The 14,502-nt window shown below is 38.3% G+C and overlaps 1 long non-coding RNA gene across 3 annotated transcripts in view; it reads right to left on the reverse strand.

The window, feature by feature from the left end:
- The window catches only part of LOC143266921 (uncharacterized), a 75,212-nt gene that overhangs the window by 39,528 nt on the left and 21,182 nt on the right, over nucleotides 1-14,502 (reverse strand). For all 3 annotated transcript variants that reach the window (XR_013041759.1, XR_013041758.1, XR_013041757.1), the window contains exons 3-4: nucleotides 7,511-7,620; nucleotides 425-536 (exon numbers count right to left, since the gene is read on the reverse strand). This is a non-coding gene — a long non-coding RNA (uncharacterized LOC143266921). The remainder of the gene's footprint in view (nucleotides 1-424; nucleotides 537-7,510; nucleotides 7,621-14,502) is intronic.

Raw genomic sequence — 14,502 nt, forward strand, 5'->3', positions numbered from 1 at the left:
CAGGGGGATTTGAGTTCCTAATCCCAGTTATAATCATACAGTAAGGCTGTGGCACATTGCTTCACATGTATGTATGGGCACTAGTCACTCCCCCATAGATTCTGCAGTGTTCTCAGAGCCTTGCCATGAAGACTTATTCCTATACTCAGGAGACACAAACATATCACTTAAGGTCCCTTTTAATAACAAGATGTTCTTAGGAATGTAGTTTTCTTTTACTTTTTATCAGTCTTCTTGATCAGTTGAAATAATCACTTTTCACCATTTAAAACATAATGGAAGCAAATTAAAGTTCACCTAAGGCACATGATACTTAATATGATTGTTTTCATTTCTATCTTGTAACAGATTAAAACAGCAATTTAATGCTTGGATCAAGTTTTCTTCCAAAGCTAGTGTGAAATGGAGGAAGGCATAGACTTACCTTATACTCTCTGAGGTCTCAGAGCAAACAGAACAGACATCAGCTTCACATCACCCAGTGTGTTTGCATCTTCCAATGAAGTACTGTGTGTCTATGATCAAGCCTTATGCATCTGGAATAAGAAGCAGTTTGCAGATTAGGCATGGCTTCCTCAGGAGGAAAATACAGCCTTCACTATATCCATCAGGGATCATTTTCTAGAGCTATGAATACTTAAAACATATTTTTGAAAAAGACAAATTATCTGTATTAAGTGATGACATTCAGTTCCTATCCTGTCTTAGATACCAGAACACACAACACTTCTAAAATACAGTGTCTTTCTGGTTTAACTAAACTAGCTGGTTATACTTTTAGTATAACTTTCTTGTTATACTAAACTGGGCGAGTGTGGTGGATCCTCACAGAAAGGTTTTCTGAGTCTCTTGATCATACTCTGGGTGGCTCTGTCTAAGAAGCAATGTTCTCTCCTATGTTCTCCTCACTCCTTCTTTCTTTTTACTTCTAGATCTTCAATCCTCCACACAATTCTGACCTATAGTCAGGGGTTAGCTCGCCCTACTGTGTTTCTCTCATCCATGTAATAATCATACTGGGAAACATCTCCTGGTTAATTTTTTCTCTTTAGTTCTTACTCCTTATTTATTTATTTATTTATTTATTTATTTATTTATTTATTTATTTATTTATTTATTTATTTATTTATACCTGGAACATTGCTCCCAAGAAATCTTGTCTGACTTGGGTTCAGTCAGGATCATTAATGGAGAAAAACCCTATTATACACCCGTGGATATGTCACCTTGTATGTGCTTGTCCTTCTCTTCTTGAGTTTGTGCAACACAGTTAATATCTGCAGATGTTCCCATGCACTACAAACATTTATCTTCATTTAATGAAGAATATTAGGATTTAACATTCTTTTAAAAGAAACTTCAGAATGTGACACACACATTTTCTCTCTCTCTCTCCCTCTCTCTCCCTCTCTCTCTCTCTCTCTCTCTCTCTCTCTCTCTCTCTCTCTCTCTCTCTCTCCTCTCTCTCTGTATGTGTGTGTCTGTGTGTGTGTCTGTGTGTGTGTCCCTCCTCACAACATCTCATTATGTAACCCAGGCTGGCTTGTACTTACTATGTTGTCCAACATGGCCTCAACTCACACCAATCCTCCTGTCTCAGTCTCATGAGTGTTGTAATTCCTGGCATTTGCCATCACAACTGGCTTACAGAAAGCATATGAAAAATTACTCCTATCATTTGTTAAAACATTAGTTCCAATAGATAGTATGTGTTTGTGTATGTCATGCGTAGATAGGTACCTGCTGAGGCCAGAAGAGTGTGTCAGATTCCCTGAACCTGGAATTTGTGTTTTGACGATCAAAACCTAAGGTCCACTTAGAGAGCTATAAGTGATATTAACTGCTGAGCCATCTTTCCATCCTACTTCTATTTTATAGTATTGAAAATAATAATTTTTCCAAGATATTAATTTCATCAGAACACAAGCTTTCACTACAACATACAAAGGAAAAAGTGGAACCAATGGTCCAATAAAGCAAAACTTTTTTATATACATGATTATTTTAATTTGGAATGTATGTTTCCTTAATTTTCTGGAGGCAGAATCAAAGTTAAAATTATTTCTGATTATACTAAATATGCAATTGTATCTGTCAATCTTCCTGACTGAAGAGGTAAAAATTGCAAAAAATGTTTGATTTTTCATGAAATAGTTCTATAATGACAATATTAGGAAAAACTATTTTGAGTTTCACCCCCTCCATGGTGGGGTTTTGTTTGGCATGAGCTTGCATAGGTCTGGTGCATGCTGTTAAAATCACTGTGAGTAAAAATGTGCAATTTCCATGATGTGTCCGGAAAACACTGTTTACTTGTAGCCATACAAGGCCTTTGGCTCTTACAGTATGCCCCACCTCTGGCTGGGGAATTATTGGCAACTGATAGCTGCTGAAAGAGGGAGTCAGTTTTCTTCACAATTGCAGCCTCTGGAGGGTCGTCTGCTCCAGTGGAAGGAAGTCCACACAGCCAAGAATATATGGGCAGTACAAATTGGACTTGATGGGTTAAAAAATAAAAAAAGGAGCGCTGATTTATGGGAAGGCCCTATTTAAGTGAAAATATGGTTTATTTTTAGTGGTAAATAATGTTTTACTTTAATGCATTGAATAATGAAATTTTACTACATAGATGCAATTAACTCTAAATGAATTAAAACTGATATAATTGATTTAAAGTCATTATTCCAATCACTTAATATTCAGTCAAATTATTTTTAGACATATGATAACCACAATACTACTTAAATATAATAACCTCAAACTATATGTTTGTGTATGTGCCTTTGTAGAAAACAATAATTTATATTTACACCAGAGAACCTGAAACTGAGTACATATTTTAACTGAAGAAAAGTATTAAATAATGATTAAAATTTATTTATTCTATCTTAAGAAAAGGGGGTGGAGCAATGGCTCAGTGATTAAGAACATAAACTGCTCTTCCAGAGGATTTGAATTTGGTTCCCAACACCCATGTCTGGTGTGTTACAACCGCAGTACCTCCTGCCCCAGGGGTCCAAACAATCCCTTCTGACCTCCTTGTTCACCTAACAGAGTTATCTATACCCATGTGTATACAGACAAATTAAAAATTAATCTTATAATGAACTAGTCAAAGGAAAAATTGTGGCAGTTTACCTATGTGAGACTGAATGGTGAGGATGGAGATCTTTGTGTCACAGGCTTCCAGCAAATTCGATCAGTTAACTTGTTAGATTTTGGAAGACCTCCCATGATACCCTCTTCTAAAGAAAAGCTGACACTTTGTCCATCTCATCTTCTTTTCTATTTCAGATAATGCTAGTTTTTCCATCTCTAGAAGTTTGAGTTAGACTATTTGAGGTATTTTCTGTATTCTTTAATCAGCATGCCCAGGTTCTCATCGGCCTTCTTAAACAATACACTGGACAAATGTATCTCCGTGTTTAGTAATAACAATTATGTGACATCATTAATTAAATCTATCATCTGTCTGTGCCTTTTCTCAGTTTGTTTCTGTTTATTATATCTTTTTCTCCTTGTTTCTTTGCAAGCACACAGTAATTGTCTGCCAAAAGCAACCATAAATTTTATCTTCTTTGATGCTGAATTTTTTCTCTTTCTAAATGTTCTTGAATATTTGATAAAAACAACAGTTATTTTTCAATTGATAGTTTGATCTGTTGGAGGATGACATTTAAATGTGATAAAAGGAACCACTAGTTTAAGACTAATTTTTCCACCACACTGATCAGTGGCCTCCGGAAACCTCTGTGTAAGGCTTCATGAATTGTGAGTCTTTTTCTCAGCAGGGGACCAGAAGTCACTTATGCACTGATACGTTTACTTGAATGGTGACAGGTTCATCAGGATCTCTTTCTTGGGCTTAGGCAGCTTTCTCCACTAACGCCCACATCATTCCTCAGCTCTGTGAATAGGGAGAACCCCAGTGGCCTCTGTGTCTCTTCCCCTGCTGCTTCCTTCTGTGTGGTATTGTCACTGAAATCTCTGTCTCCTTGATTTTCATAGAAACTTGTTCTTTGTTCTCAGCTCAGCAAAACCACTGGGCTCTTATCAGGCTTGACAACCTCTGCTGGAGCTTGGCAAAGTGTCCAGCAATAAATGTTGCTGGAGGGCTTCTCTCCAGGTTCCCCAAGCCCCGCAGTCCCACAATCCACTTATAAAATAATCACTCAGATGCTTATATCACTTATAAATTGTATGACCATGGCAGGCTTCTTGCTAACTGTTCTTTTATCTTAAATTAACCCATTTTTATAAATCTATACCTTGCCACGTGGCTGGTGGCTTACCAGAGTCTTTACATGTCCTGGCGGTGGCTGCAGTGTCTCCCCCCTCAGCCTTCCGCTTCCAAGAATTCTCCTCTCTCCTTGTCCCACCTACTTCCTGCCTGGCAACCTACTTCCTGCTTGGTCACTGGCCATCAGTGTTTTATTTATATAGAGCAATATCCACAGCAAATAAACAAGTCTGTTTCAAGTCGTGTCTTCTCTCTGTCTCTGCTCCTGGCTTCTCTCTCTGTGCTATGCTGCATTCAATATGTAAAGCTTTCAAGTTAATCAATGTTTTTACTATGATTCTACCATAATGTATAATAAACTGTGCTGAAATTGGCTCTTTATGTAAACTTGTGAAAATTTCTTTCTGCATATTGTCCACACACCGTAGACCTTCTCTGTTTTAAATTGACTATGCATACATAACCTCTGTCCCTGCTCATCTGAAATCCACCTGCAGACTCCGTTTCCATCTATGTAGTCTGTTGCTAGAGTTTTTCTCCATTCCAGCCTGGTCCACAGTCAGGACAAATCTCTCTCACCTGCCAGTCCCACAGCTGCTCAGACCTAACTCATTCAAGTAAACACACAGAGACTTATATTGCTTACAAACTGTATGGCCGCAGCAGGCTTCTTGTTATCTAGTTCTTCTGTCTTAAATTAACACATATCTATTAGTCTATAAGTTGCCACGTGGCTTGTGGCTTACGGGTACCTTACATCCCGCTTGTCATGGCGGCAGCTGGCAGCGTCTCTCTGCCTCAGCCTTCCACCTCCCAGAATTCTCTTCTCTGCTTGTCCCGCCTATACTTCCTTCCTGGCTACTGGCCAATCACTGTTTTATTTATTAACCAATCAGAGCAACACATTTGACATATAGAACATCCCACAGCAGTAGTCCATACCATAATATTATGAATTCAGACACTTGCTGACAACCCACCCAAACTGATATTTCTCCAATGTGTGTGTGTGCGTGTGTGTGTGTGTGTGTGTGTGTGTGTGTGTGTGTGTGTGTGCTTGTGTGTGTTACTGTTTCTCTTTGGATTTTCAATGGAGAATTACCATGGACCATTATGTAGAGTCAGCAGTCTGATCTTCAGGAAATGAAACAGAAATTATTTCCCTCTGTGTAAACAGAGTGACAAGCCTGGACTCAAGCCTGACAGTGTCAATCCAACCAATCACACAAGCAACTCCTGCATGTCACCTTTCTGTGTGACAGTTTTTATGACTTTGAACAGAACCTGTTGCTATCTTGCTTGCTTTTGTTTTGATTCCATGATACAATAGCAATTTCTCTTGTTCACTCCTCTTATCTCTATGAAAATCATCTTATAATGCATACCTTTAGGAACAGGTGATAAAATGAGCATCTTACCAGGCAGACTCATGAGTTTCCTGGCAGGCTTACAGAGCACACGTGTGAGGCCAGATATAGGTGCTCAGTATTGCCTACAGAGTCATCCATTCTATTCCTACAGTTCTTTACATGTGATTCAGTGCCAGAAAAGCACCAAATAGCCCAGCAATGTGCAAGCTGGGTGAAAATCCAATTCAATTCAAATAATTTGTGTTTTTTGGAACCCTCTGCTCTTTGGGATACTGTGAATGGAAGGTGTAGCCATGGACCAAGTGGGACTCCATGACTCCTGCAGAGAGGCCCATCTTTTTTACTCTGCAAAGCTAATAACCCTGAGTTTGCAGCATGCACTGAGAAAGAATTTGGATACTGAAGTCATTCTGTTGTGAAGTAACATCAGTTTCACATTTTCCTAGTTGTATGCATGCTCTCTAGCAGGAAATCTCAGCATTTTAGCTTCACTCATTTTCATGCCCCAAAACTGGGACAGGAAAACACACAAGTGTGGGAAATTATGGGAAAACGCTGCCACAAATGTAAAGGACGTGTCTCTTTTCATACTCAGTGTCACTGCCACAGTGCTCATGCATGAATGCAGCTTCCTTTCTTATACAGTAAATACAACTGCCTGTGGCCTGATCAGTCCTCTGCTGCAGTGAAGTAAATGTGCTACCAGATTCTGACCAGAGTGATGAATGTGTAACCAGATCAGTAGTTAGGAATTCTACTTGATATAGGAGAAACACATAGATGAATTTTATCACTAACAAACAAAAAATAAAGGCAATGGAGGGGGAGAAAGAGAGGGAGAGGTAAGAGAACAAGAAAGAGAAAAGAGGAGGGGGTAGAGAGGAAGAGGTCTTTGTTTTATAAATGCAAAGTTCTATTAATAGAAGAGTATTTCTGGTCAGCACACACTGTGTATGGATTGAAAGAACCCCATCAACTTGTACAATTATTGCACATTGTTCCTAACACAAAATGAGATTTTTATCTCCCAAAAGTTGTTAAATTCTCACGTTAAAATAAAGTATTAGATTAAAAAAAAACACATTCAAGTATCAAGAATATGGCATTTTATGATCAAGAAATGTTCTTTTTTTAAAGCAGATGTTATTACTTCTGTGTGAGCCAGATCTTCCATCCAAGCCAGCTTCAAGCTACTGTTTTTGTCATTCCTTTAACCAATGGTGAGCAGTGTGCTCTTCCCATTTAAAAACTGTGTTCTAGCCGGGCGTTGGTGGCGCACGCCTTTAATCCCAGCACTCGGGAGGCAGAGCCAGGCGGATCTCTGTGAGTTCGAGGCCAGCCTGGGCTACCAAGTGAGCTCCAGGAAAGGCGCAAAGCTACACAGAGAAACCCTGTCTCGAAAAACAAAAAAAACAAAACAAAACAAAAAAAACAAAAAAAAAAACAAAAAAAACCTGTGTTCTAAATTACAGTTTCAGTGTCAGCCAAACTGATGCTGCTAAGTAGCCAGATTGAAACAGCAGATGTAAAAGCGAAGGAATGAAAACAAGTAAAGTAATAATAATAATATTAATAATAATAATAATAATAATAATAATAATAATAATAATAATGACATGTGTGAGTCCCAGCCCTCTCCACCACAGAGTTACTGGCTTGGTGACACAATGGTCTGTGTGAGGGGACAGTTCAGGATCAACAAAGGCATTGGTGTGTGAGGGCTTCCTTTGTTCCTAACCCAGCAACTGTGCTATTTAATATATTTCCATGACAATTGTCTGAGGGAGAGAGAGGGGAAGGGAAGAAAAGGAGAGGAGGAAGGGAGAAGAGAGAGGCCCAGACAGACAGAGACAGAGGCTGCCTGGCTGCCCTGACCCAGAAAACTAGAGAAGGAACAAACCTGGACAGTGAGCCACAGTGTAATTCTGACCAGTCTTGCTCAAGCTCTTTAGGTTGAGGCTTGGGTTGTAGCTCAGTTGGTAGAGTCTAGCACGCACGAGTTCCAAGACACTAGTCAAACAGGAGTGAAGAGTAAGGTTAGAAATGCACTTGTTCAGGGATATGTGCTTCAGATATTGTATCAGAGGATAAAAACTTAACAGAATGGAATGAGTTTACAGAAAGAGAAAAAGGGTTTAGTCAGCAAATTCAGTGGGGAGCTTCGCTATAGAAATGGTGCTGACATTGGAAGGATATGTCTAAAGAGAGGGTAAAATGGAATTGTAGAGACTAGCAGGAGGGAGGGAAAGTTCTCACTTAGGTTCTATGCTAGTTTGTCATACACTTTCCTCCCTGGCTGAGGTCTGGGACCTGTGGGAGCCTGGAAACTAAAGGTCCTTACATTCTTACTTGGTTTGTTTGGAAACGTGGTCTCATGTATCCCAGGACAGCCTCTGGTTATGCAGCTGACTATGACTTTCAACTCCTGATCTTCCTGCTTCCACTGCCTGAGTTCTGATATTATAGGCATGTACTAACCCATTAGGTCTATGTAGCACTGGGGATGAAACCCGTGGATTCTCCATGCTAGGAAAGCACTCAAATGACTTAGCTATAGCCTCTGTCTCAAATATGGGCCTCTAGAATGACTGCCCAAGCTCTTCTCCCTGTGTAATTATGTACTCAGATGTTGCTACTGTCTCCCTGTCTCTTAAAAGACACTAATGGCTTCTCTGGTTTTCTAACCAGTTGCCAGCAGTGTGTGTGATTCCTTAGCTGCTTCCTTCACATACTCCATTGTTGTGTTTCTTTGTAAAACCTGGCAAATATATCATGCCACTATTTTATTGACATGATTTCTGATATATCTTCATTTTATGACTGTCCAACATGTACTGGGCTTGGAATTGAAATAGGTACAAGAATGAGTGAGCAAATGGTTGTTAGGAACTGCTAAAGTTCCCAAAAACAAACAAAAATACAAAGGGTGATGGATGTAGCTCAATGGCAGATTGTTTTCTACAACGAGTAAAGTATGTGTACAATCTACAGCACTGAAAATCAAATGGACAGTGTTAAGGCAGTCTATACATCCAAAGCTCATACCAGTATTGTACAAGATGTCCCAGTGGCTAAAGGATTAAGATAGCCTAGGCAGTTGAAACAGTCTCAATTTGTTCACTAGAAAATATCCAAGATTAAATTGTAGAGAGTCAAGTAGCAACTTAAAGTATGACAAATAGATTAGAGCAATAAGACTAAAGTAAAAAAGTTTTCCATACTTCTCTGCAAAAGGCAAGTACACTCAACATATAAAACATTAAGCCCAAACAAAACAAATATCAGTTGGACGATCAAGGAAAATATGATAATAGCAAATACTTTTTATTAAATATTATGTCAAGTTGGGTGATATGAATAACATAAAATATTAGTAAAATTCTAAAAGACCATGTTAGCATTTATCCACTCAATATGATCACATGTCACATTTTAAACCTTTATATTTTTGTTTTAACTTTCATTTATTTAAAATTATGAAAGAGCTAACTAAAATTATAGAGATTACTTGTAGCAATCCCCTTTCCTCTACCTAGACTTCTGGTATTTAATGCTTGAGCAACATTAGAGACTTGATTTAAGCACACTGATCAGGTGATAAATCCTCTTCAGTGCTCTGTGTCTAGTACTTAACTCCTACTTTGCACCTGGGCTTCCCAGCATGAACAGTCTGCTCTGTGCACTTGGGAACCTGGAGAACTTTAACCTGGATATTATTTGAGCTTCTATCCTCCCTTGCTTTTCCCATCTCTTGTTTCAGAATAGTATTTTGTATATATATATTTGTATTTTCGTAGAGAAGCCAAACAATTTAGAAAATTGCTACAAATATGTTGAAAATATGACCATTAATTGATTAAACATACTTGACATTATTCTGAGAAGCAGGAAAAAGTATCAAGAAAAATTTTGACAACTGGGGTATTAGCCCTTTAGCTCAAATATGAACTATTTATATTGATGAGAACAAAATCCTAGTACTTTGATTAAGGACAAATGCATATGACCACATATGACAGAGTACAGGAAGGAATATAGGAGGATATAAATAACACTGAATACCTTTCACATGGAAGGTATTCACACATGGAAGCCTACTTACTACTGTATATAATATATATATATATATATATATATATATATATATATATATATACATATATGAAGAAATAAATAGATGATAGATAGATAGATAGATAGATAGATAGATAGATAGATAGATAGATAGTTAAAATGGAGTTATCCTGTGATGGGTGACAGTGCCTTACTAGACACCAAAGCCTAACAATTAAAAATACCCAGTTCCAGGAGTGGGTTGCATCTTAGGAGATGTTGCCAGTGAGCCCCATCAGCTTCCAATATTAAATCTATTACCAATACTCCAGTTTCAAGCTGATGCTGATTTACAAGCCTCATTCCTACTGAGTAGCTATCATAGTGCTGAAGATGATATGCATACTAAAAATTGCAAAAAGTAGTCTCTTATCTTACCCACCTCTTAACCGTGTAAAGTACAATTACCAGCTTTGCAAGACATGCTCATTGATGTATAGTGGCAAAAACATCATGGGAGCAACCAACCACTTATGATTGCATTTATATAACACTTCACAAGATAAAACTCATATTTGGCAGCAATGTTGGGTCACCAACCTGAGAATAGACAGATCATAGGCCCTAGTAAAAGATTTACTACTACTATTCTGATAAATGAAGATAGTTTTAAACTGACTGCTATTGACTGACAGGTTAATGCATGTCTCAATTCTCATCAGAAAGGCTTCACTTTGCTTTGGTGTTTAACACAAAGACCCACAATGGTCAAAGGTGCAGAGCATAAGAATTTGTAGAATACTAAGTCCATAAATGGGACATCTATATCCCAAATTTCAATGATCACTGTGAAAGAAACAAGCAGAAAGACTCTGTGAGCCAGTGATGATAGATGAATACACAAGAACATTACCATCCAGACTCAAGGAACCTGTATATATGAACTAACAGTAATTGTAACAGCATACACAAGTAGTCACATATATTTTTTATAATGTATTTACTCGTAGGCAATTTATTGTTAAATATTTTTCTTTTAACTTCTTGGAGAATTTTGTCCAATATGTTTTGGTTACATTCAGCACTCCCTGAAATTCTTCCAGAACCAACTCTCATTTATTGCCCAGTGAACATTGTAACTACTTTTGCCCCTCACAAATCAAGTCCAGTTTGAATTGCCTGCATATTCCTCTTCATGCAGCCTTCACTGAAGTGTGGTCAATTTACCAAGAACAATCTTAAAGAACATCATCTCTCTCCCAGCAGCTATCAATTGCAAAACTCAGCTAGGCATGGGACTTAATGTGCACTTATTTAGTATTGCTTGAGCTTACATGGGGCTTGTGTATGCTGTTACAATTACTGTGGGCTGGCACACTGGAAATGGACATATGCCTTACAGAGATGGCAAATCCCAATAATGATAATGTAGAAGGGGATGAGATCCTGTTTTAACAAAAGAAAATATATGATAGCTAGCCACTTATGCTGTGGAATCACTCTGTATAAATAAAATTCTGATTGGGCAGTAGCCAGGCAGGAAGTATAGGTGGGACAAGCAGAGAAGAGAATTCTGGGAAGTGAAAGGCTGAGACAGAGACACTGCCAGGTGCCACCATGACAAGAAAGATTTAAGGTACCAGTAAGCCACGAGCCATGTGGCAAAGTATAGATTAATAAAAATCAGTTAATTTAAGATATAAAAACAGTTAACAAGAAGCCTGCCCCAGCCATACAGTTTATAAGTAATATAAGTCTCTGTATGTTTACTTGGTTGGGTCTGAGCAGCTGTGAGACTGGCGGGTAAGAGAGATTTGTCCTGACCGTGGGCCAGGCAGGACCAAAAAACTCCAGCTAAAATTGGCACCCAACGGCTCAAGTTTCCACCAAAAAATCCTCCAGCTAAACACTTACACTTGAAAGTTCAGATTTAAAATTTTCATATGGTATACATTGCTGCCATTGTGTCATATTGTATACTTGAATAGATCTCATCATTTACATGAAATTCAAAATTTATTAATCTTCTTGTATTATGCCTGGAAACCGTAAGATAAAAAAAATACTTCTCAGAAATATAACCCCTTGTGTTGTGATCTGAGAGTCAAAAATTAGAAGCCGTGAGCTCATTATAGAGAATGCTGTCTGCAAACAATGGCCTTGCTGTGTCACGGTATAAATTCAAGCCCTGTCTGCTGTGGTATTTCTAAGTACATTTTATCATGCCCCGAATAGTAGCTTATGAGCTGCTGATATGGCACCTTAAACAGGGGTTAGGTAATAAGAGATATTGTATATACAGGCCATCTCGGGGGCAAAAGTGCAATTGTTGGTGATAGCCCATTGCTTTCCCTTTTGAGTTTTGTAGGCTAATCGAAGAAATACACTGGCAACAGACTTGTCAGGGAAAAGCACATATACACAAGTTAGATTCAATATCAAAAGCACCAGTGGACCATAGCAAAAGGGTTCAATGCCCACAAAGTCTGAAGATTTGTGAGTTTGTATGTCGTCTTAATCCCAGAGCAAAAAGGGAATGGATGTTGCAGGAGAGAAGACAGATTGTGGATGAATGGATCCTCTTCCCTGTACCTTTGATAAGTTCTTTTTTTCTGAAAGATGAAACTCCAGGCCAAATTTCAGGGAATTGTGCCCTTCCTATATGACATGCAATTGGGAAGATAAAGGTAGGCCAGAGAAAATGTCTCTGAGTTGTTGTTGTTCTTGTTGCTGCTGTTTTCTCTTTTAAATGCCTTGCACCTCAAATAATCACTAGGGACACCTGGCATACTTTAGGTGCCTTGCCATATTGTCTATTGTAGTCATGGTTCAGTGTGGCATATTCTGCTTTCTACTATGCTACTAAATGAATCGAGATGGAGGTGAGGTCTGATTTTTCCATGTAGGAAAGGCCTGATGCCATAAGGACACTGAGGACAAGGGGGCCCAGGTAACTGTTAAAACCCTTCCTGCTGTAGTATTTACCTGATTTTAAAGATGACATATATTATCTTCAGAGATTCAGGAGTGTTATACATATTTCACATCAATGGTGTCTACAAAAGAGAAGCCAGAACTCTCCCTCTCCATTTTGACACAAGAACACAGGTAAAAAGCAGTCCTCTATGACACAGGACAGAGGATGTCACCAAATACCAAATCTGCCAGCACCTTGATGAGTAACCTCTCCAGGGTGGTGGGAAGTAAGTTCATTTTGCTTTTGAGTGTCATTGACTATGGTAATTTCTTATAGCCTGAATGAGCTAAGACATGCAAGTACCACACTTACAAACAGATGCATATGGACATGCATACAATCATATATCAAGATTTGCTTATAAGGAAGTAACTTAAATACTATGGAGTTAGGGATGTCCAAATTCTACAAAGACCCAGGAAAGCTGAGTCTAGTCCATTGTATGACTGTTAAGGCCAGAGTATCAGAGGAGAGCTGAGAATGTAATCCACATTAGATGACTCTAAGAAGGTGATGCTTCACTGTGAAGTGATGGACAGAAGACGGTGGATGTCTCATACTTAGAAACTTACTCAGCTAAACACCCTATGTGATATCATTCTTCACAAAATCTACTGTCTATAAAATGACAGAGCATAGTTCAAAATAAATTGCTTCCATTTCCCTTAAAACAAGGATTATCTTTGCCATTAGTTAATGTTTGTAGCAATGCCTTCCTTGGTTTATTCTGCCTCTGTTGTTCTAGAATCACAAAAAAATATTTATATTTTTTCTTAACAATCCTTTGGAGTTAAACAAGCCAAGACATTTCTCACTTGCTTCTTGAAATTCTTTCAATGCCTATGCTTTTTCTCCAGGTGAAATGATTCAGTCAAAACAATTGTTCAACTTCTAAGAAACATCTTGGAGTACAATTTTAAGATATTAGTACAGAGAAGTCACCTTGGCAAGGTTCTGAGGCAGGAAGTGACTCAAATCATGTTTCTGTGATATATTTGGCCTGATATTAGGAAGTATCTTATGTTAGTGGAGGCTATGCCAGATGCTATGGTGGACACAGCTATGTGCCTCACAGGATTCTGTGGAGCTGACCCTAAAGCCAAACATCCATGGAAAGGAAATGAATGCCAGCTATAAATAAAACCTTTTTATTATTTTATCATCACTGATTGATTCTGCCTTTATAGAAAGAAGACTCCTATCTCTGTGTAAAGCAACATTCCTAGCAATCCAACCAAAGAAGGCCTGCTCAGTCATGGACATTTCAAGTGTTAAAATGTGGAACAGGTTTTGGCAAAGCAGACTCTAGAAGCAGTGCATCCTCTGCACACACTCATCTGTGCCCACAAAGCAGCTGCACTAATTCTACCCAAAGTTCAGGTAACCAATGCTTGTCCAGAATAACAATGAAATAGGCCAAAGGCAAGGGCTGTGATGTGAACTTTTGTAATTTTACATACCTTATCGTGATGTTAGCCGGTTGCCTTGGTTATTTATCAGCTATAATCTCACTTCATAGTGGGCACAGGGAAAAAGAATAGATTTGAAACTTGGCCCCCTGAGTAGTAGAACAGTATAAGTTTGGTTCATTTCTATTGAATTCCCTGGAAACACTCATCTGCATCCTCGATCGCCTTTTATTATTTGATTCCCTCACTTATTAAAGTAATTATTGATGGACTCTTTCTGTGGATGGAGATTATTTTTCTTAATTTTCAGATTACCTACTGATTGTATTCAATATTGTGTCCAGTAGGGTTAGCTTAGTGTGTTATTATTAATTATTAATGGTGTCCACTGGAAAGAATAAGCCAAATACATGGTAATTAAAATAGTGATTCTGTTTTCAACACATGAAGTAA

The sequence above is a fragment of the Peromyscus maniculatus genome, chromosome 1 (genome assembly GCF_049852395.1).
Source record: "Peromyscus maniculatus bairdii isolate BWxNUB_F1_BW_parent chromosome 1, HU_Pman_BW_mat_3.1, whole genome shotgun sequence".
In the NCBI taxonomy this organism is placed as follows: Eukaryota; Metazoa; Chordata; class Mammalia; order Rodentia; family Cricetidae; genus Peromyscus; species Peromyscus maniculatus.